We start from the raw sequence: 21,045 nt of genomic DNA on the forward strand, positions 1-21,045 counted from the left end.
GGGAAACCTGAGGCGGAGGATCTCTGGGTCCGGGAGCAAGAGAAGTGGCAGAGATGTCAACAGGCACCATAGAGGGAGGAGCTAAGGGAACAGACTGCTGGTTGAGTCCAGTGGCCAGCACACTCTTCATCACCTCGAAGGCTCCCCTCCCAGGGAGGTCCGAGAGAACCCGTTCCGAAGAACCAGGAACTCCAGGACCCACCAAAAGGGAAGGCTCCGAGGCAGATGTCAGAGCCGAGCTCACCAAGGCCGAGGCTCCAAGGGGAAGAGTGGGGTCGGACAAGGGTCCGATGCCACTCACCCCCTCGGAGGAGACCAGTGAAGCCCGACCACCGAATCCCTCTAAGGAAGGTCTCGAAGAGGAGATAAGAGTAGAGGCTGAAGGAGCAGAAGGGGGTATCTGTCCCTCAGCCGTAGCAGAAACCATTCCCGAAGACTCCAACTCCAAACTCTGTGGTAGAGTCGAAGGAGGAACTGCAGTGGGGTGTGGACTAATAGTCGTCTGTTGAGACGGACTATGTAGCATTTGGGCCAGTGCCTGTGATTTTAATAATCTACTGACCACTCTCTCTAAATCATGGTCAGAAAGCCTGGATGACCTGGATGATCGGCTCCGATGGCTCCGTTCCGAGAGGAGAGGAGAAGCCGGAGCCGAGAGTATTGGCTCCAAGGAAGGGGACCTAGACCTCTTCCTCGAAGGAACCATCGGAGCCGAAGAAATCTTGGAAGCTGTTGGAGCCGACAACTTCTCGGCACCGACAGAAGGTTTCGATGCATCGGCTCCGGCCAGAGCCGATACAGCCATAAACGTAAGGGTGTCGGAGCCGGTCGGCGCCGACACGGCCAGAGCCACATGGTGATCGGAACCGATCGGAGCCGACACCGAAGTGGTCGAACCAGAATCGGCACCGATAGCCATCGGTGCCGAAGGTTTGTGCAAACCAGAATCGGCTCCAGCCGGAGCCGATCTCGACTCTGAAAGAGTCGAAGCCGAGGCCGCAGGCTTGGACACAGAAGCCTGGGCCTTGGAAGACTTAGAAGTCTTAGATGGAGCCGACTTAGCCGGTGAGCCCTCCGGCTTAAGAAGGCCCCTCAAAATAAGCTTTTTTCTCCTTTCCTGCAGGACTCTCTGGCTAAAAGAATGACAAATCGCACAGGAGTCCTGCAGGTGGAGAGGTCCCAGGCAGTAAAGGCAAGAAGTGTGACCGTCTGTCAGAGACATTTTCTGACAGCACGAGTCACACTTCTTAAAGCCTGAGACCCTTTCCTTAGACATGTTATAAAACACACACACACAACACTTGTCCAAGAAAATTTTACAATCCCAAAGGGAAAAGTATTGTCTCACAAACACACACACACACCCTAACAAGGGGGGGGGATGGGATGGGAGAAGGCCTGACTAAAAAGTTTTAGTAGAGAGGGAAATTTAGTCAGGAAAGGACTAAAACTAGTCTAAAACTATTAATTTTAACTTTAAAAATGATTTCAAACTGAAAAAAGGGGCAAAGAAGTAGTGTGTAAATCACTTACCAGGAGCTGGTAAAAGGAGGACCTCATCAGCGAAGCGGCAAACGAGATCTGGGTACTTACCGCCTTGCATCATGGGATATGGGGCTGCCTCGAGCTGGTAAAAGTGACTCTCGAGCTTAGCAAGTGCCGAGTCGGAGCCGAGGATCGGCTCCGAACCCATCAAGCAAGAATGAAGGCGAGATTGACAACTTAACATTTAATGTTGTCACCATTGGATTGAGAGACCACTGGTGAGGAGTTAGGATACTCCTGCTCAACCTGTCCATTAGAACAGTGAACACCCCAGAATGTAAGCTGTTATCAGTAGACAGTGTGAAGACATCACCCACTACCAAACCTCATGGCCTGTCGACACAGTGGGTAAGAATGAGTTCCTTCTTGCTTGTTGATGCCATGTTATGTCTGTATGGAAATCACACTCTTGGGAAGGATATCCTGAACAGCCTGCAATGCTAGGAGGGCCATCTTCATCTCAAGACATTAATGTGAAGGTTGGCCTCTAAACTTGACCATGTACCTTGGATCATTCTCCCTTTGAAATGACCCCCACCCTAGAAAAGAGATGTCCATGGTGACGACTGCTATTGGTGGGTCTGTATGAAAAGGTTAACCTTCTGTTGCTGAAGGGGGGGTAATTTACCACTTGGTGTGTTGCCTGCAAACTCTTGTGAATCGAATCTCGGCGTGTAAAGGGAGGAATTTCTGAGACCACTAAACTGCTAGTGTCTACTGAAGAATTCTCATGGGGTAACAAGACATTGGAATCATCAGAACTGAGAAAGGCATGAGACCTAAAAGACGTAATATCAATCATGCTGGAGGGTGGGAATGATGCATTACCTGTGTGGCCATTTAACACAAACAGCAAACTCTGTGTTGTGGAAGACTGACAATTTGCAGAGCAGTATTGAAGTGACATCCGATAAATTCTATCTGTTGTGTTGGAAACAACTGAATGTGAAAATTCACTGTTATGTCTAGACTCAGTAAACACTTGAGGAGAAGGTCTGGATGATGAGGTCTAGATGATGTACCAGAATATGCTTGGATGTTGCAGTTAGGAGCCAATCATTTAGGTAGGGGAAGACTTTGATCCACAGCATATGCAAGTGCACCACTACCACTGCCATTATCCTGGTGTACACCCTGGGGGCTGTGGTGAGACCAAATGGCAGAGCTCTGAACTGGAAATGATTGGTTCCCATCCAAAAATGGATGAGACTCCTGGACTGCTTCTCTATTTTTACATGAAAGTAAGCATCCTGGAGATCTGTAGAGCACATCCAATCATCCTTCCTCAAAAGAGGAAATATGAACTGAATTGTGACCATCCGGAATTTTGCCTGTTTTACAAACTGGTTGAGATGTCGGAGATCCAAAATTGGTCTGTCGTCCCCAGTTTTGTTTGGCACTAAAAAGAACCTTGAGTAGACTCTGGATCCTAAATGGTCTTGGGGGACCAATTAGATGACTTTTTTCTAGCAGCCTGCAAATTTCTTCTACTGCTGGTTCCCACTGACGGGATGGAACACTGAAATCACTTTCTTCTTTATGAGAGGATACAAAAAGGGAATGGAATAGCCTCTGTAAATTATATGTTACACCCATGTGTCTTTTATTACGTCTTGCCAGGCTTGGAGGGGTGCAGAGATAAGTGTCCCCAGACTGCCTCCACAGTGCAGCAGTCAGCCAACCCCTTAAGGATACTGACTGAGCCTCTAAAGGGACTGCAGAAGCCCTGCTTATGCAGCCTCCCTGCACCTCTAGGGTGACATCCATTGTGACTTCCTCCACCTCTGCCACATGAAGGTCTATTATCAACAGAATCCTGGTAAGATCTCTGTGACTTATGAAACGCCATCTTTTTTCCCAGTCCTCTGATTCCTAGAGTAGGATCTCTGAGGTGTGGAAAAACAGATGTCTACAGCAGACAGAGTCTTACCAACTTGCTGGCTCCAGGTCAATGTGTCTTTCACTTTGAGCCCAAAAAGTGTGGAGCCATCATATGGGGCATTGATGAAGGACATCTTGAAGCCTTCTGCAAAATCACAAAGACACATCCAGGCATGCTGTCTTACTGTAAGTCCTGTGCCTGCTTGCTCTGGCTGAGCCATTGGCTACATTAGAGGCTGACTGCAGGGTTGATAGCTGGGAGTCCACATTCTTTTGGATGTCCACAGATAAAACTCCAGAAACTGACTTGGAAATTTCTTTAGTCAAGTCCCTCTGAAATCTTATGACACAAGCTAAATAATTCAGTGACCTGAGTGCAAAGGCCACTGATGAGTATGTCCATTTCCCGAACCTGTCCAACACCCTAGTTATGGGGATGGACAGAGGAACTCTCTTCAGACAGTTGCTTTTTTTGTGGCCACTGCTACAACCATGGCATCAACTGCAGGACCTTTATTCCAATATTTCCTGTCCTTCAAAACTGCCAAAATCTTACCTGGTTTCTTAGGAATGGAATCCACTCCATCAGGGTCATTCCAAGCCCTTTGCACTATGAGGCAGACTAATGGGTCAATGGGTGCCATCACTCAGAATGATGTTGAGCCAGAACCAAAGGCTTCCAAAAATACAGATTCATCAGGTGAGGGATCTTCAGTGGATCAATCCCTCCACCCCATTTCACGAGTTCAAGAATTTCAAAGGTGATATCTTCAGAGAAGGACATGGGTGAACATTTACCTGCATCTTGGTCTGTATCCTCCATGAAAAATTTTGGGGAGGAATTTATGTGCTTTTGCTTGCACATCTGTTTCTTGTGAACTGATTTTATTGGGAGGACAGATGGTTCAGAATCAGACTGGAAGCTGATGTAGGAAGTTGTTTCAGAAGCCTGTGGTGCCAACTGTCCCTGTCTAGCATGATGAAAAGAAGATGAAGATGCAGGATCCAGTTGGGGGTTTGGGTGGAGTCAAACTAGAAGAAAGCTCCCTCTCTTTGGGTAAGCCCAAAACCTTTTCAACAACCACAAAGGCCAAAGCTGCCACCAGAACCAAAGATCTCCCTGGATTCGAAGAAGAGAGAGAGAAACCTTGACTCAGACCAGTCCTGCCCCCCTGAAGCTGATCTCAGACCAGAGCTGTCTAGTGCCAATGCACCCAGGGTAAGATACAGCTCCAAGAACCTTGGGGTCAAACCATACCCAAGAACCCCGCACCGATCCTATGGCTCCACGTCCCTTCCCAATCCACAGGTATCAGAGTCGAGAGGGATAGAGAAGATGTCGATGTTGAACCTGACTGAAAGGTCAGCACCAATTGAGACACTTCGGAATTAGCTGGATCCAAAACTGATGGAACCAAAGGATGGACCACCACAGGGAAAAGAAAAGGAGGGATAAAGTGGCCAATGATTGTTATGTTCCCGGGGATGGTATCAACAGAAACCCAAGCTGGATCTCCATCCTCAAGAACTTCTCATCATTCTGTTGATTTTGTAATCTGTTAAGTTCTGAGATGATTGAATACAGCAAGCCATTACTGAAGACCTGTAGCATTTCCTTTCTTGCAAAACTGAAGAAGGTAATCTTGAGCACAACAGTTCTGGTGAAAACTGAAAAACAGCAGAAGATGGACAGGACAGAGATGCTGTCGGTTCTGACCTCCTAACCAATTTAGATAGTGATCCAACTGTTAATGACAGATCCGAGGAATGTTTGCTAGCAGAAGATGGAGATTTCTCCTTTTCCCTCTCTTTTTTTGTCGACTTTTCTTTTTCTCCTTTTCTTTGCCTTTACCTGAGGCCTATTCAGAATACCTAGCCCTGTACTGTTTCTTAGCAGGGGAGGCAGAAGTGGAAGGCCCAGAAACCAAGACCCATGTCTGTGGATGGAAGAGATCCCTCACTTTCAACTTGACACATTGAGCTTGCACAGCTCTACCACTAAAGGAAGTACATGACAGATATTCTGTATCCAAATGGGCAGCAGCCAGACAAATACACCCAAAGTGAGGATCTTGAGGGGGAAACACGCACACACACGAAACATTTTTGAAGGCTTGCAACTCACATCTGTTGCCAAAAAACACTATCTCACCTACTGAAAAACACAGCAAATACAATAAAAACCTACCTTAATTGCACATCTAAATGCAATATCTAAAATAAACACTATCAAAAAATCCTAACCTAATAGAAATGCCACAACACTAAACGATTATTCAAACAAGCACCATCTTACACATATATCTAAGAAAAATGGTATTAAGCAACACTAACTTCTAGCCTAGAAAATTCTTAACAAATATTGCCAAACTTGAGAGAAACAACTCTCTCGGTAGAGGAGGATTAAGAGGAAAAGGTTTAGAAACTATCAGAGATTAGAATTTTACCTGAAAATGAGAAAGGATACAACAGCCCTCAAAAACACGTCTGAAGTCTTCAGATGGCAAATGAGATCTAGGGTAATAGATTGGCATGCAGGGAATTATCAGTAGGGGAGGAGTCAAAGCCTTGGAATCGTAGTAGAAAGAAGTTATGTACTCACCATAACGTTCCATCTGAGTAGTTCTACTTCATTTGTCTTCAACCTGTGGGTACTGGATCGGTATCGGTTCCGAGCCGGCAAGTTCACTAACATCTGCTCTAAGCTCCTCCCCTTACCCATAATACACCTCCACTACCTTCCAACCCCCAGATTGAGTTTGCTGCCACTTATACTGAGAACCTGACCTGTAAAAAAGTACAGTTTTGTACCTACCATAAATGTAGATGTCCGATAGATATGCAACTGCAGTCCTTACATATGGGTTTGTCCTGCCTCAGGCAGCCCTCAGTCGGCCGGATTCCAAAGTCTGGGTCCGGCTTCGGCTGATGTCGCCTCCTCCCCGACGTCTGAGCAGCTGGGGTATAAAAGCATCAGCCGACGCCATCTTCCTCAGTGTTTCTTGCCCCAGATGCCAGGTGCCCTCCAAAGAAGGCTAAATTTAGATCTGGATAAAAAAGTCCAGACATACACAATAGCAATAAACAGATACACTATAACAGATATCCCCAGCTAAATATAAAAGGAGGGAAGTGGACCCAATACACAGAGGGGTAGGAGGGAGGGAAAACCTGACTGCAGTTGCATATCTATCGGACATCTACATTTATGGTAGGTACAAAACTGTACTATGTCCTTCAAGAATGCAACTGCAGTCCTTACATATGGGTTGAATACCATAGCCAAGCTGGGGGTGGTAGGCTCTAAGATAGGGATGGTGTAGCTAAAATGCCCTGCAGGACTGAAGAAGCAAAGCCTGCTCGGGATCTGGAATATAAAGGCAGGTTGTAGTGTTTGGAAAATGTATGCACGGAGCTCCATGTAGCAGCTTCTAGAATGTCCTTTGTAGCCACCCCTCTTAGGAAGGCTGTGGAGGTGGCTGTAGCTCTGGTGGAGTGTGGCCTGATATTGGCTGGCACACCCTTTCCATGAAAGGAATAACAGAATCTGATACAATGTCCAATCCATTTTGAAATTGTTTGTTTGGAAATTGCCTTTCCCTGCACTGCAGGAGCGTATGCTACAAAAAGTTGGTCTGACCTGTTGGCCTTTGTTCTGTCCAAGTAGTAGCGTAGTTGTCTGTGTATGTCCAAAGTGTGCAGCAGCCTTTCCCCTTTATTTTGAGGATTGGGGAAGAAAGTAGGCAGGTGAATTGCTTGATTTAGAGACACCCTGGATATCACCTTTGGCATAAAAGAAGGATTGGTTCTTAGAGAAACCCTGCCCTGATGAAAAATGAGAAATGGAGGTACTGCCATGAGGGCCTGTATCTCCAAAACTCTTCTTGCTGAGGTAATTGCCAACAGGAAAACTGTTTTCCAGGAAAGAAATTGCAATTCTGAAGATGCTGCTGGTTCAAAAGGAGGAAGAGTTAATTTCTCTAACACAAAGTTGAGGTCCCATGCAGGCACTGGTGGTTTTCTGGGAGGTTTGATATTCTTTATCCCTCTTAGAAATTGTCTTAGCAAAGGATGTGAAAACACAGGTGGATCAGTGTTGTATTTTGCTGAAATTGCTGAAACGTGAATTTTTATGGAAGAATAGGAAAGTCCATTATGCAGCATTTCTGCCAAGTATTCCAGTATCTGTGGGATGCTCATTACTGATGCATCCTGTCCCTTGTTGGTGTTCCAGATGTTGAATCTCTTCCATTTGGCTGAATAAGTCTTTCTGGTGGAAGGATTGCATGCTTCCAATAATATCTGTTGAACTTCCTTGGAGAGAGAGATATGGGGAGAAATCATGGAACCCTCCAAGCTGTCAGCTGCAGAGTTTGCAGTTTGGGGTGAACCGTCCTGTAATTGTGCTGAGTCAAGAGTAGAGGCCATTGAGGCGGGGGCCACAGCTTGGTGCGAGTTAGGCTCCTTAGTAATGGGTACCAGTGCTGTCTTGGCCAGTCTGGAGCTATTAAGATGCCTTTGGGTTGCTCTGCTTTGATCTTCAGTAACACCTTGGTCATTAATGGTAGAGGTGGGAATGCATAGATTGTTAGAGAGTTCCAGCTGAATGAGAGAGCATCCATTCTCCAGGCTAGTGGATGGTGTGTCCTCAAGCAGAACTTTTTCAGATGATGATTGAGGTGGGAGGCAAAGAGATCTATGTCCGGTCTCCCCCATGCAAGAGTTATTTGTGCAAAAATGTCTGGATGCAACATCCATTTGTGCGGGTCCAGGATGTTTCTGCTTAGACTGTCCACCAGAACATTGTCCCTGCCCGGAACAAACTGGGATTGCAGCTGTATGTTCAGTTTCAGGGACTTTTCCCAAAGAGTCATTGTTAGTCTGCAAAGGGGGTAATAATGAGTACCTCCCTGTTTGTTTATGTACCACATAACAGTGGTGTTGTCTGTCTTTATTAGCAGATGACCTTGTTGAAGATATTTTCCGAAGGCCTCGATTGCATGAATTACTGCTAACATCTCGTTTTGATTGATGTGAAGATGCACTTCCTGGGGGGACCATTGCCCTTGAATGCATCTGCCCTCCATGTGCGCCCCCCATCCATGGTCTGAGGCGTCTGTTGTAATGGTTTGGCTTGTTTGAGGTTTGTTGAAAGGCATACCTCTGTTTAACTGGCTTGCTTGAGCCCACCACAGAAATTCCCTTTGTAGACATGGGATGAGTGGAATAATTGCTTCTAAGTTGTGGCTGTGTTGAGACCATAAACTTTTTAGGTACCATTGTAATTTTCTCATGTGAAGTCTTGCCAGTAGAACCAGTAGAATGCAAGATGCCATGAGACCCAGGGCCTGCAGGATTTTCCTTGCAGTCATCTGGGTGAGCTTTGCTAGGCTTTTGAAGTAATGTGGTAATTGTTCTTGCTTCTCTTCTGTGAGGTAAGCCATTTGTGATTGTGTCTAGTTTGGCTCCTAGAAAAATTATTTGCTGGGATGGCAGTAGTCTTGATTTTTGTAAGTTGACTGTGTATCCCAAAGCCTGTAGTAAGTGAATGACATAATTCAAGTTTTTTGTCAAGGCTTGCTTGCTATCCGCTTGTATAAGGCAGTCGTCCAGGTAAGGGTATATTTGTATCCCCTGGAGTCTGCAGTGTGCAATTACTGATGCCAGGCATTTCGTGAATACTCTGGGGGCAGTAGATAAGCCAAAAGGCAATGCTGAGAATTGATAATGCTCTGACCCTGCAAGAAATCTGAGGTATCTTCTGCAACTGTGTCTGATTGGGACATGCAGGTATGCCTCCTTGAGGTCCAGAGTAACCAGCCAAGACCCCTTGCCCAGGATGGGAAGGAGTTGCTGGAGCGTCAGCATTTTGAATTTTGGTACAATGAGAAAAGTGTTTAGAGCGGACAAGTCCACTATAGGTCTCCATTGTTGTTCTTTTCTTGGAACAAGGAACAGTCTTGAGTAAAATCCCTGGCCTTGTTCCTGAGTAGGTACCTTTTCTATTGCCTTGATTTTTATCAGTTTCGAAACTTGTAGTAATGCCTCTGCCCTTTGATTTTGTGGCAGGTTGGGCATGCCTTGTCTTGTTGGTAAAGTATGGAAGTGGAACCTGTAGCCTTGGTCTATTATGTCCAGAATCCATCTGTCCTTTGTTAAAATGTGCCAATTTTTTGAAAATAAAGATAATTTTCCGCCTAAAGGTGCTTCTCTTTGAGCCTTGGTCGGCGGTGTGAAAGTCAAGTCATTGTGATTGTCCCTGTGGAGCAGTAGAAGTCCCTGTGCCACCTCTCTGATTAGTCGGTTGCCATTGGCGTCCCCTGTAGGAGCCTCTGTATTGTTCTCTCCCTCGGGCACGTCTGTTTTTTCCCCTTTGAAACTTGTCGGTGTCTGGAAAGGACCAATTCTTAGAAGGCCAATTCCTGCTGAACCTGGAGGAAATCTTTGACTGTTTGCATTGATTTAGCCTTTTCCTCAATTGATTTCAACACATCCTGAGCATTAGCACCAAATAGCTTGTGTTTTTCCAGAGGTGCATCTAGAAGCTTTACTTTAACATGATCTGGCAATGCCTGTTCTTTCAACCATGCATGTCTACGTATGACGGCCCCTGTCATAGCTGCCCTACATGAAGCTTCCAATGCATCATAACCACACTGAAGAAAATGATTGCTAACCTGCTGAGTATTATGAACCAAATCCTGCAAGGCCTTTCTATCTAAAGGCTCAGGAGAGGCTAACTTTTTCTGCAAATCATCCATCAAAAAATCCTGATACTGAAACATATGAAAAAGGCAATTAAGGGCCCTCATGGCCAGTGTGGTTGAGGTATAAACTTTTTTGCCCCACCTCTCCAGGGACCTAGCTTCCCTGTCTGAAGGCAAAGGATTTTTGGCCGTGGATGTGGCCACCCCTTTGGGCCCCTGGGAAATTGTTTCAAGGTCAACAGAATGGGCCTTAAAGAAATGTTTATGAGTTTCAGGAACCCTGTAGTATCTATCCAGCTTGACAGGAGCAGGGGGGAGAGAATCAGGAGAAGCACTCGAATCTGAGTACACATCATCCAGTACATCTAACACTGGAGGGATAGCTAAAGGCCTGTGTTGGGGAAGCTTAAGGAAGGTACGAAGCCTTTTCCTGGAGTCTGAGAATTCCTGGCCTTGCCACTGGAAATGCTCTCTCATGGAGTGGAGAAATTCCCCAAAAGAAATATCCTCAGAGGAGAGGCAGAAGGGATAGAATCCTCCACATCAGAATCCTCGTAGGCCTGGAAGGACTCTTCCTGGGTATCAGAGTGATCAGAGTCACCAGAGGCCTCATCAGAAGAAAGGGTGTCTGTATGCTCAACCCTGGGCCTTTTGTCCGAAGGTGGTTGAGAACCTCGGTCAGGATGGGCCTGGGAGCCCCTGATTAAGGAAATTAGGTCTGCAGCTAAAGTCATGATTTGTTTATCAGTAGTGGGCTGAGGCAAAGATTTAGGAGGGTGAGACTTAGCCTGGCTGGAAGCCTTAGCACGTGTGAAGGCCTTGATAGACATAGACATAGGGGGCCTAGCCGCCCCACGTGCTGGAGTAACCTTGTCCACCGGTATGGTCTCAGGAAAAACTTGGGCTTCAGTTTCTGGAGGAAAATCAACAACCAGCACCGGCGTAGGCTCCGGGGCCGAAGAGATCGGTAAAGCGGTGTCGTCAGTCTGGAGCGGTGGAAAAACCGCCTCAGAAGAGACCGATGCACTTGCGGTAGTTTTTGGCGTGGAGTCGGTGGAAGTCGCGGGCCGAGGATGTCGGTCCCAGTCTTTCCGTTTTTTGAAAATATGTGGTTTCGGTTGTTCCGACGGCATGGTATAAGAATATTTATCGCCAAAAAAGTCTTCGGCAAACTCTGCCCGGCGCCTGAGTGTGCGCTTATTGAAGCAAGCACAGGCCGAGACGTCGTGGTCTGGGCCAAGGCAGGGAAGGCAGTAAGAATGGAAGTCCTTATGAGGTATTTGTTTACCACAAGACAAACAGTTATTAACTTTTTCAGTTTTTTCTGACATCGGCTGAGACAAGAAAAGGTTCCCCAACGAGGTACTTAGCTTTTTGATGACTTCGGATACGTAAAACACAAGAGCTGACCGACCGGCACTTGCGAACTGCTTCTGCTTTGGGCACCGCGCGGCAAGAAAGACTGAGGAAGATGGCGTCGGCTGATGCTTTTATACCCCAGCCGCTCTGATGTCGGGGAGGAGGCGACATCAGCCGACGCCGGACCCAGACTTTGGAATCCGGCCGACCGAGGGCTGCCTGAGGCAGGACAACCCATATGTAAGGACTGCAGTTGCATTCTTCAAGGACATCACCATACTCACCTAAAACATCAGCCAAACAGGCTGTCCATATAGTAAGGCCAGGGGGAAGGAGGGAAGGAAGGACAGTTGAAGACAAATGAAGTAGAACTACTCAAATGGAACATTATAGTGAGTAAATAACTTCTTTATCTGAAGTAGTTTACATTATTTGATCTTCAACCTGTGGGAAAGAGTCCCCAGCTACTAAACTCCTGGGTGGCCCTCATGGAAGGATATTCTGGAGCACCGTGGAACCAAAGGATGCTGCTCTTTTAGAAATCAAATCCAATTTGTAGTGAGAAATAAAGGTATGAGATGAGGACAAAGTAGCTGCAGAACAAATATCATCCAATGAGACTCTCAACCAAAAGGCCGCAGAAGTAGCCACTGACCTAGTCGAATGAGCTTTCACCTGACCCGGAGGAGACAAACCTTTATCCTTATAGACCTGAAGGATGCACAAGAAAATCCACCTAGCGATAGTGACCTTAGAGATAGGTTTACCCAAAAAGGGTTTAGAGAAGGACACAAACAACTGATCAGATTTAGGAAAGGTTCTAGTCCTGTGTAAATAAAATCATAACTGTCGGTGAACATCCAACAAGTGGAGTATGTATTCCATTTTGTTAGCAAAATTTGGAAAGAAAACAGGTAAATTAATGGTTTGATTGATGTTAACTTGTGATGCCACCTTGGGAAGAAAGAACGGATTGGTACAAAGGGAAACCCTGTCCTTATGGAAAATCATGTATGGAACTTTAATAGACAACGCTTGCAGTTCCGAAACCCTTTTAGCAGAGGTGATAGCCACTAGAAATGCTGTTTTCCAAGACAAAAACCTAAGATTCGTGGCTGCTGCAAATGCAAATGGCAGAGCGACCAAAGCTTGAAGAACCATAGTAAGGTCCCATGGGGGAACAGGATCCTTGACCGGGGGGCACCTTTAATAAAGGCTTTACACAGTCTGGAAGAGGTTAGAGAAGCAGAATTCTCACCAACATGAAAATGAGAAATGGCAGCTAATTGAACTTTGACAGTAGAAGAGCTTGCTCCTTATCGAAAAATATTTGCTAAAAATTCGAGAATAGCAGGAACAGGAGATGTAAAAGTGTCTAAACACCTTTGAGAAGCCCAAAAGGAAAAATGCTTCCATTTGCTACAGTAAACCTTCCTGATGGAAGACTTATGAGCTGCCACCAGAACAGACCTGACTGAAGAGGATAATCCAGGAGTACTAGCAATAAGGGGAACTGCAGCAGCCAAGCCGTGAGCTTCAAACTGTCCAGGCTCTGATAAGGAACCCCCAGGGGTGTGAAAGAAGATCCTGAATGGGATCCAAGATCAAAGGTGGAGCCAGAAGATGAGACCAAAAGAAGGGAAACCATATATGGCGAGGCCAAAATGGGGCACTGAGGATCACTTTGCTCCCCAGTCAACAAGCTTTTTGTAGAAACCTCGGAATAAGAGGTACTCGAGGGTAGGCATACAGAAGACCGGGAGGCCAAGCATGGACTAAAGTATCTCTGGGAGACTCCCCTGACTGGGGGTTCAGAGCGAAGAACTCGCTGCACTTCGCGTTGGAAGGAGATGCAAAGAGATCGTGGCAAGGTTGACCCCACTCCCAAAAGATCTACTCCTCTACTGAAGGATTCAGAGACCACTCGTAATGCATCAGTATAGTCCGACTTAACCTGCCTGCCAGGATGTTGGTATCAGAAAGCGACCAGTGGAGATCACCCATTCCAAAACTCTCATGGCCTCACGACAAAGGGGGTAAGATCTGGTCCCTCCCTGTTTGTTGACATACCAGACCACCGACATGTTGTCTGATTAAATTGCAATGGTTTCCAGAGGAAACAAGGCATGAAGGGCCTGCAAAACCAAAAGGACCGCCCTTATCTCTAGAACGTTTATATGCAAACTGGTCTCGACAGGGGACCACAGGCCTTGGACTGTCCTGGCCAAACAATGCCCCTCCACCCAAGTTGGGAGAAATCCATGGTAACTGTGGCTTGGACAGGGGCTGGAACAAAAGGTCGTTCCTCCAGGATTTCCAGAGAGTACATCCACCAAAGAAGGGAAGACCTGCAGACTCAACTGAGGTGTAGTGGATAAAATAATGGAAGATCCAACAAGGACCATTGCACCACTAGAGTCCACTGTAGTACTCATACGTGTAATCAGGTGCACTGAAGAAGCATTATGGTCACTGCCATAGAACCTAGGGCCCTCAAAAAAGATTCTACCGAGGGAAGGAGAGAACGGTAGATCAGGGAAACATGCATCCTCAGGTTTCAAACTCTCTCCGTGGTCAGGAAGATTTTGCACTGTAGTGTGTCTATCCATGCTCCAATGTAGTCTATCACCTGAACAGGATCCAGAAGAGATTTGGATGCATTGATTGTAATCCCCAAGTGAAGTGCAAGCTTTAGGAAATAATCCCTGGTTTGACAAAGTAGACGCCTGGTGGGAGCAGTGAGGAGACAATTGTCAAGGTACGTGTAAGACCTGATTCCCCTGAAGCCTCAGGTGAGCTGCTTCTACTGCCATCACTTTCGTGAACACCCTGGGGTCTGTGGTGAGACCAAAGTGTAGGGCTCAAAATTAGTAATGACTGACTCCTAGCCGGAAGTGGAGAAACCTCCTGGAGCTTCTGTGCATCTTTATGTGATAGTAGGCATCCTGGAGATCTAACGAGCACATCCAGTCGCTCTCTTGCAGGAACAGCATGATGAAATGTAAGGTGACCATCTGGAATTTTTCTTTGGCAACTGACAGGTTCAGGGTAGATAAGTCCAGAATGAGCCTTAAGTCCTCCGTTTTCTTTGGCACCAAAAGGAACATGGAGTAGATGCCTGATCCAGACTGATCTGGGGGGGCGGGTTCGATGGCTCATTTCCCTAGCAGCTTGGAAATTTCCAGTGCTGTTGCCTCCCTTTGTGTGGGTGGGATGTCAGGGAGGTGTTTGAGAGTTTTGGAAGAAACCACAAAATGGACTGAGTATCCTCTGGATATAATCTGAAGCACCCAGCGGTCTGATGTCATGGACTCCAATGCCACTAGGTGCAATGACAATCAACTCCCGACTGCCTCCAGAGTAGAGCATTTGGGCAACCCGCCAGGGTTGCTACCCAGGCCTGTCCAAGAATGGTTCTCGAGACCCAAAATTCCTCGGACCCCCTCTGCCTCTGGGCCAGCATCTATCTTGTCCTCCCCTCTGCCTCCAGGGAAAGAAGGGCCCTGAGTGTCCCGGGAATGCTGAGACATCTGGAACCACATCTTCTTTTGCCCTCCCTGATTCCGGGAAAAGGATCTTTGAGGGTTCGAGAAGTGGATCCCAAAGGCAGACAGTGTCTTCCCCATCATTCTCACTGTGGACCAAGGTCTCTCTGATGGTCTTACCAAAAAGGGTAGAGTTGTCATAAGAGGCACTGGCAAAAGACGCCTTGAAAGGTTCCGAGAACTGACATAATCTGAGCCAAGCGTTGCACCTCATGGACATGCTAGACCCAGCTGCCCTAGCCGCTCCTTCAGTAGCATGTGAAAGTAGATGCATGGACGTGTTGGAAAAGTACAGTTGTGTGCACTTACCATAAATGTAGATGTTCAAGTGTATTCACTGTTGCAGTCATCACACTTGGGTTATCTGCCTGCAGGTAGCCCTCAGTCGGCTCGAATACCAGAGTCTTGTGATTTCTGCATTGGATGCTGTCGCCTCTTCCATGAAGTCAGGTCGTCAGGGGTATATAACATGCAGCCGACGCCATTACATCAGTTTTTCTTGTCCCAGATGTCAGGAGAAAGGAGCCCCCAAAATAGGAAGCAATCACAAGGTGTGGAAAACCTCCAGTAAAACGTAAATACCATTTCCATAAGATATGGCAAAAAAGAGGATAGGTAGAAGGTATAGAAAAGACAGGGGGCTGGAGGGAGGGTAACCAGGACTGCAACACTGAATACACTCGAACATCTACATTTATGGTAAGTGTACACAACTGTACTATGTTCTTCGTGTTTCACTGTCGCAGTCATCACACTTGGGCTGATTCCCAAAGCTGAGGAAGGATGGAGGCAGTCAAGAAGTATTAGGGCTGGCTAGCAGGCCTTGTAAGACTGCTGTGACAAATCCAGCTCTGGATTTAGAAAAGATAGGTAAGTGGTAATGCTTGGTGAAGGTGTGTACAGAACTCCAGGTTGCAGCTTCCAGGATGTCCCTGGTAGGGATTCCCCTGAGAAATGCTGTAGAGGTTGAGGTAGCCCTAGTGGAATGAGGTCTGATCCCCTGTGGGGTAGGTTTTCCATGATGTTTGTAGCAGAAATGGATGCAGTGTATTATCCATTTAGAAATGGTTTGCTTTGAAATGGCCTTGCCCTCTGCTCCTGTAGCAAAGCTGACTAGCAGCAGATAAGATTTTCTGAAAGGTTTAGTCCTGTCAAGGTAGAACCTGAGATGTCTCTGCACATCCAAGAAGTGCATGATCTTTTCCCCTTTATTCTGAGGATTAGGAAAAAAGGTTGGTAAATGGATGGATTGGTTTAAAGCCACACTGGATACCACCTTGGGCATAAATGATGGGTTAAGTCCTGAGGGAAACCCTGTCCGCATAAGATAATGAAGGGTTCCACAGCCATATGGGCCTGTAACTCAGACACTCTTCTTGCTGAAGTGATGGCTATAAGTAAAGCTGTTTTCCAAGAGAGGAATTTTAACTCTGCTGTAGCAACAAGCTCAAAAGGGGGGAGCGTTAGCTTCTCTAGTACAAAGTTAAGGTCCCAGGCAGGAGTGGGAGCTCTCCTTGTGGGTCTTAAATTGTTAGCTCCTCTCAGGAGCTGTTTGATCAGAGGGTGAGAGAAGAGGGATGGCTCAGTATTGTAACGAGCTGAGATAGCAGAGACATGAATCTTAATTGATGAGAAGGACAGGCCTTTGTGGAGCACTCTGCTAGATAATCTAGAATTTGAGGTAAGGTGGGCACTGCTGTTTCCTTTCCTTGAGACTGGCTCCAAGAACAGTATCTTTTCCACTTTTCTGAATAGGATTTCTAGTACTAGGCCTCCTGGCCACAAGGATAACATCCAGCACCTGTTTGCTGAGGGTTGCTGGCGATGTATTTAGGGAATAAGCCAGGCTGCCAGGTTCAGGGTTTGCAGCTGAGGATGCAAAATCTGTTTCTCCTGATGGGACAGCAGAGAGGGGGTCTCATGTACGTGCCAGCGTGGCACTGCTGTTAGACTGCGTAGGAGTGGGTACCAATGCTGGCGTGGCCAGACTGGTGCAATAAGGATGGTCCTTGGCCTGTCCTATTTGATCTTAAGTAGTACTTTTGAAAGAAGGGGCAGAAGGGGAAAGGCATAGATTGAGAGGTTTTCCCATGTCAAGGATAGGGCATCCACTTTCCATGCATGGCTGTGGGGATTTCTGGTGCAAAATTTGCTCAGTTGATGGTTTTGGGAGGAAGCAAAGAGGCCCACCTCTGGTGTCCACCACCTGTGTATTAGACGTTTGAATGAGTTTGGTTCCAGTTTCCACTCATGTGGGTCCATTAGATTTCTGCTAAAGTCATCTGCCAGTGAATTTTGTTTGCCTGGCAGGAATTGAGCTTGCAGGTGCACTTTATTGCTCAAGGCTGTGTTCCACAGAGCCATGGTTAACCTGCAGAGTGGGTAGGAATGAGTTCCCCCCTGCTTGTTTATGTACCACATAACTGTGGTGCTAACTGTCTTTATCAAGAGTTGTCCTGGCAGGATAAGCTATTTGAAGGCTGTCAGTGCATTCTGTACAGCTAACATATCTTTTTGATTGATATGCAGGTGAATTTGTCCTGGGCTCCATTTGCCTTGATTGCATTTGCCTGCCATGTGAGCCCCCCATGCATAGTCTGATGCGTCTGTTGTCAGAGTGTGGGTGGCAGTGGGTTGAGTGAAAGGGAGTCCCTTGTTGTAGTTGCAAGCCTCTGCCCACCAAAGGAACTCTGTCCTTAGGCAAGGAATGATAGGAATCAGTTTCCAGGTCCTGAGAATGTTGACACCAGAATCTTTTTAAGTACCATTGAAGTTCCCTCACATGCAGTCTGGCATATGGAATTAGTAGAATGCATGAGGTCATGAACCCTAGGGCTTGCAGTATTTTTCTTGCAGATAGCTGGGTTTGGGTGGCCAGTAGTTTGAATTAATTTGTGAAATACATCTGCTTTTCTGGAGTGAGGAATGCCATCTGGGAAGTTGTGTTCAAGCTTGCTCCCCGGAATACAATCTTTTGGCTGGGTACCAGGTGTGATTTCTTTTCATTGATGGTATACCCCAGAGATGTTAGGAGTCTCTTTACAAATGTTAGGTGGTGAAGTAGCAATTCCTGACTGTCCGCCTGAATCAGGCACTCGTCCAAGTATGGGTAAATTTGAATATTTCTCTGCCTGCAATATGCAATGTCTGGAGCCAGGCACTTTGTGAATACCCTGGGACACAGTAGATAAGCCAAAGGGAAGTGCAGAGAACTGATAGTGCATAGAGCCTGCACTGAAATGTAGATATTTCCTGCAAGATTCCCTTATTGAGATGTGCAGATAAGCTTCTTTTAAGTCTAGGGTGACCAGCTAGGAGTCCTTGGCTAGCATAGGAAGCAGCTGCTGGAGAGTAAGCATTTTGAATTTTGGTACCACAAGGAAGGTGTTGAGAGCTGACAGACTCAGAATACGGCGCCAAGACTTCTCTTTTCTGGGCACCAGGAACAGTCTGGAGTAGAAACCCTGTCCCCTTTGCTCTGCTGGAACAGGATGAATAGCCCTGATACTGAGAAGAGAAAGTACTTGTTTTTAGGCCTCTGCCCACTGGTTTAGAGGAAGGTCTGGCAATCCATTTGGGGTTGGCAGTGAGTGGAACTAGAATCTGTATCCCTGGGATACAATGTTTAAGTCCAATCAGTCCTGGATATTATACTCCCAGTTTTTTGCATGCAGAGCGAGTTTTCATCCTAGGGGTGCAAGTACTTGGATATGGCTGGGAATGATGAAGGACAAGTCATCGTGAACTTTTTCCATAAGGGGTGGCTTACCACTCCCTGTTTTTGAGGAGGGAGCGCTCCAATGTTAAGATCTGTGCATACCCAGAGACTGTAGTCTTTGTGGTCTGTTGGCCCTGGGTTTGGAATGAGAAGGTCTGGGAGGGACTGGAAAGGACCAGTTTTTTGAAGGCCAATGCCTACTGAATCTAGGTGGCTGTACCTGTAAGAAATCTTTAACAGTTTGCATAGATTTAGCTTTTTCCTCCATCTTTTTAAGAACTTCTTTTGCTTTTGAGCCTAACAAACATTCTTGGTTTAATGGAGCATCTAGTAATTTTGATTTGACATGGTCTGGCAAGATTTATTCCTTCAGCCAAGCATGCCTTGTCAGAACAGACCCAGTGACAGCAGCCCTGCAAGATGCTTATAAGGCATCAAAACCACACTGCAAAGTATGTTTTCCAACTTGGTTTGCAGAATGCATCAACTCTTGCAAGTCCTTATTTTCTCCACAATCAGGAATCAACAACATTTTTTGTTTAATTAGTTCCATAATATGCTGCTGGTACTTCAACATGTGAAACTGGCAATTTAAAGCCTGATGGCAAGAGCTGCAGAGGTATATACCTTCTCACCCTATCTTACCCCTAGAATCCCTGTCTGAAGGGGTCGGGTTTTGGGCTGTAGTAGCCTTAATACCTTTAGGTCCCTGGGAAATGGTCTCTGGATCCCAGGGGAATTTTTAAAGAGAAATTTGTGAGAGTCAGATACTCTGTAGTACCTGTCAGACTTTCTAGGAGCTGGTGGTAAATTATCAGGGTTAAGTCTGGATTCCATGAAGACATCATCTACAATATCCAGGACAGGGGGTATAGCTAGAGGCCTATACTGAGGCAAGTCTAAAAATTCCCTCAGTCTCTTTTTGGACTGTGGGTAGTCCTAGCATTCCCAGCGGAAATGCTCTCTTAGGGTATGCAAAGTTTCACTGAAAGAAGTGTCCTCTGGGAGGGCGGCAGTGGGAATAGAATCCTCTGCATCTGAATCCTCATAGGTAGATAAGGGTATGTCCTGATAATCACAGGGGTCAGAGTCATCGGACTCATGGTCTGTAGAATCAGAAGGAAAATCAATTATTTGTCTTATAGAGGGGGAAGGCTGGCTTCCCCTAATTAAAGTAATAAGGTCTTCAGCCATTCTAAGCATTTGCTTCTGTGGCATGGGAGCTTGAGAATGTGCTTTGGTCATCGGTTTCCTAGGCGTAGTGCAAACTCTGGGCCTGAGAAATTCAGTAGTTTTAGTCATTAACAAAGTAGTCGGTTTAATATGAACATCGGAAGGTCTGAATACACCCTCAGAAGCCAGTGCCTGCACAGTAGCTCTGGACCCATCCAAGGTAGAGACATCCGCAGGTCCAAATGGGTCTCAGTAGAGGCCGGTGAATCTGTAGAAGTGGGTAACAGGGGATGCGAGAGCACCTTGCTGAGTACCGGTGGACTGGCGACAAGCTTAATGGAAGCATCGTCGGCAGTTTTGGACCTATGCGGTCTGTCTCTGTCGTTATCGTTGCGTTTTTTCTGAAGATCGGTAGTCAGATGGCTTATCGAAGCCATTTCGGAATACGGAGAATGAGAGCAAAAGAATTTAGAGACAAAAATAGTTCAACGACAAATAGCTTGGTCGTTGAACAAGGCACAAAATCGACAGTGAGGGACTGGGCCTAAACAGGTGATGCAGTAAGAATGAAAATGTCTGTGAAGTATTTGCTTTCCACAGGCAAGACAATTGTTAACTTTTTCTGACATTGGTTAGAGCAAGAAAAAAGGATCATGAACAGGGTACTTAGCTTTAAAAGACTTCAGGTTTGAAACTGAAAAATGAAAATTTCAGGTTGCAGCCGACCGGGCGCTTGTGAACTGCTTCTGCTTCGTACTCCACACGGTAAAAAAAGCTGATGTAACGGCATCGGCTGCATGTTTTATACCCCTGACAACCTGATGTCATGGAAGAGGTGACAGCATCCAACGCAGAAATCCCAAGACTCTGGTATTTGGGCCAACTGAGGGCTAACTGCAGGCAGATAACCCAAATGAGATGACTGCAACAGTGAAACATGAAGAACATCTGCTTTTAAAGTGGCCATCCTCGCAAATAACATGTCTCTGTCCTCCTGCGACATGGATTTAGGGGGAAACTCAGCCAGTTCCTTGACCAGGTTGTGCTGTAGTCTAGTAACGTGGGCCAGGTAGTTCAGCGCCCTGATGGAAAAAGTCGCTGATGCATAAACCCACTT

The sequence above is a fragment of the Protopterus annectens genome, chromosome 11.part0 (genome assembly GCF_019279795.1).
Source record: "Protopterus annectens isolate FY-2018-M chromosome 11.part0, PAN1.0, whole genome shotgun sequence".
Taxonomy (NCBI): domain Eukaryota; kingdom Metazoa; phylum Chordata; order Ceratodontiformes; family Protopteridae; genus Protopterus; species Protopterus annectens.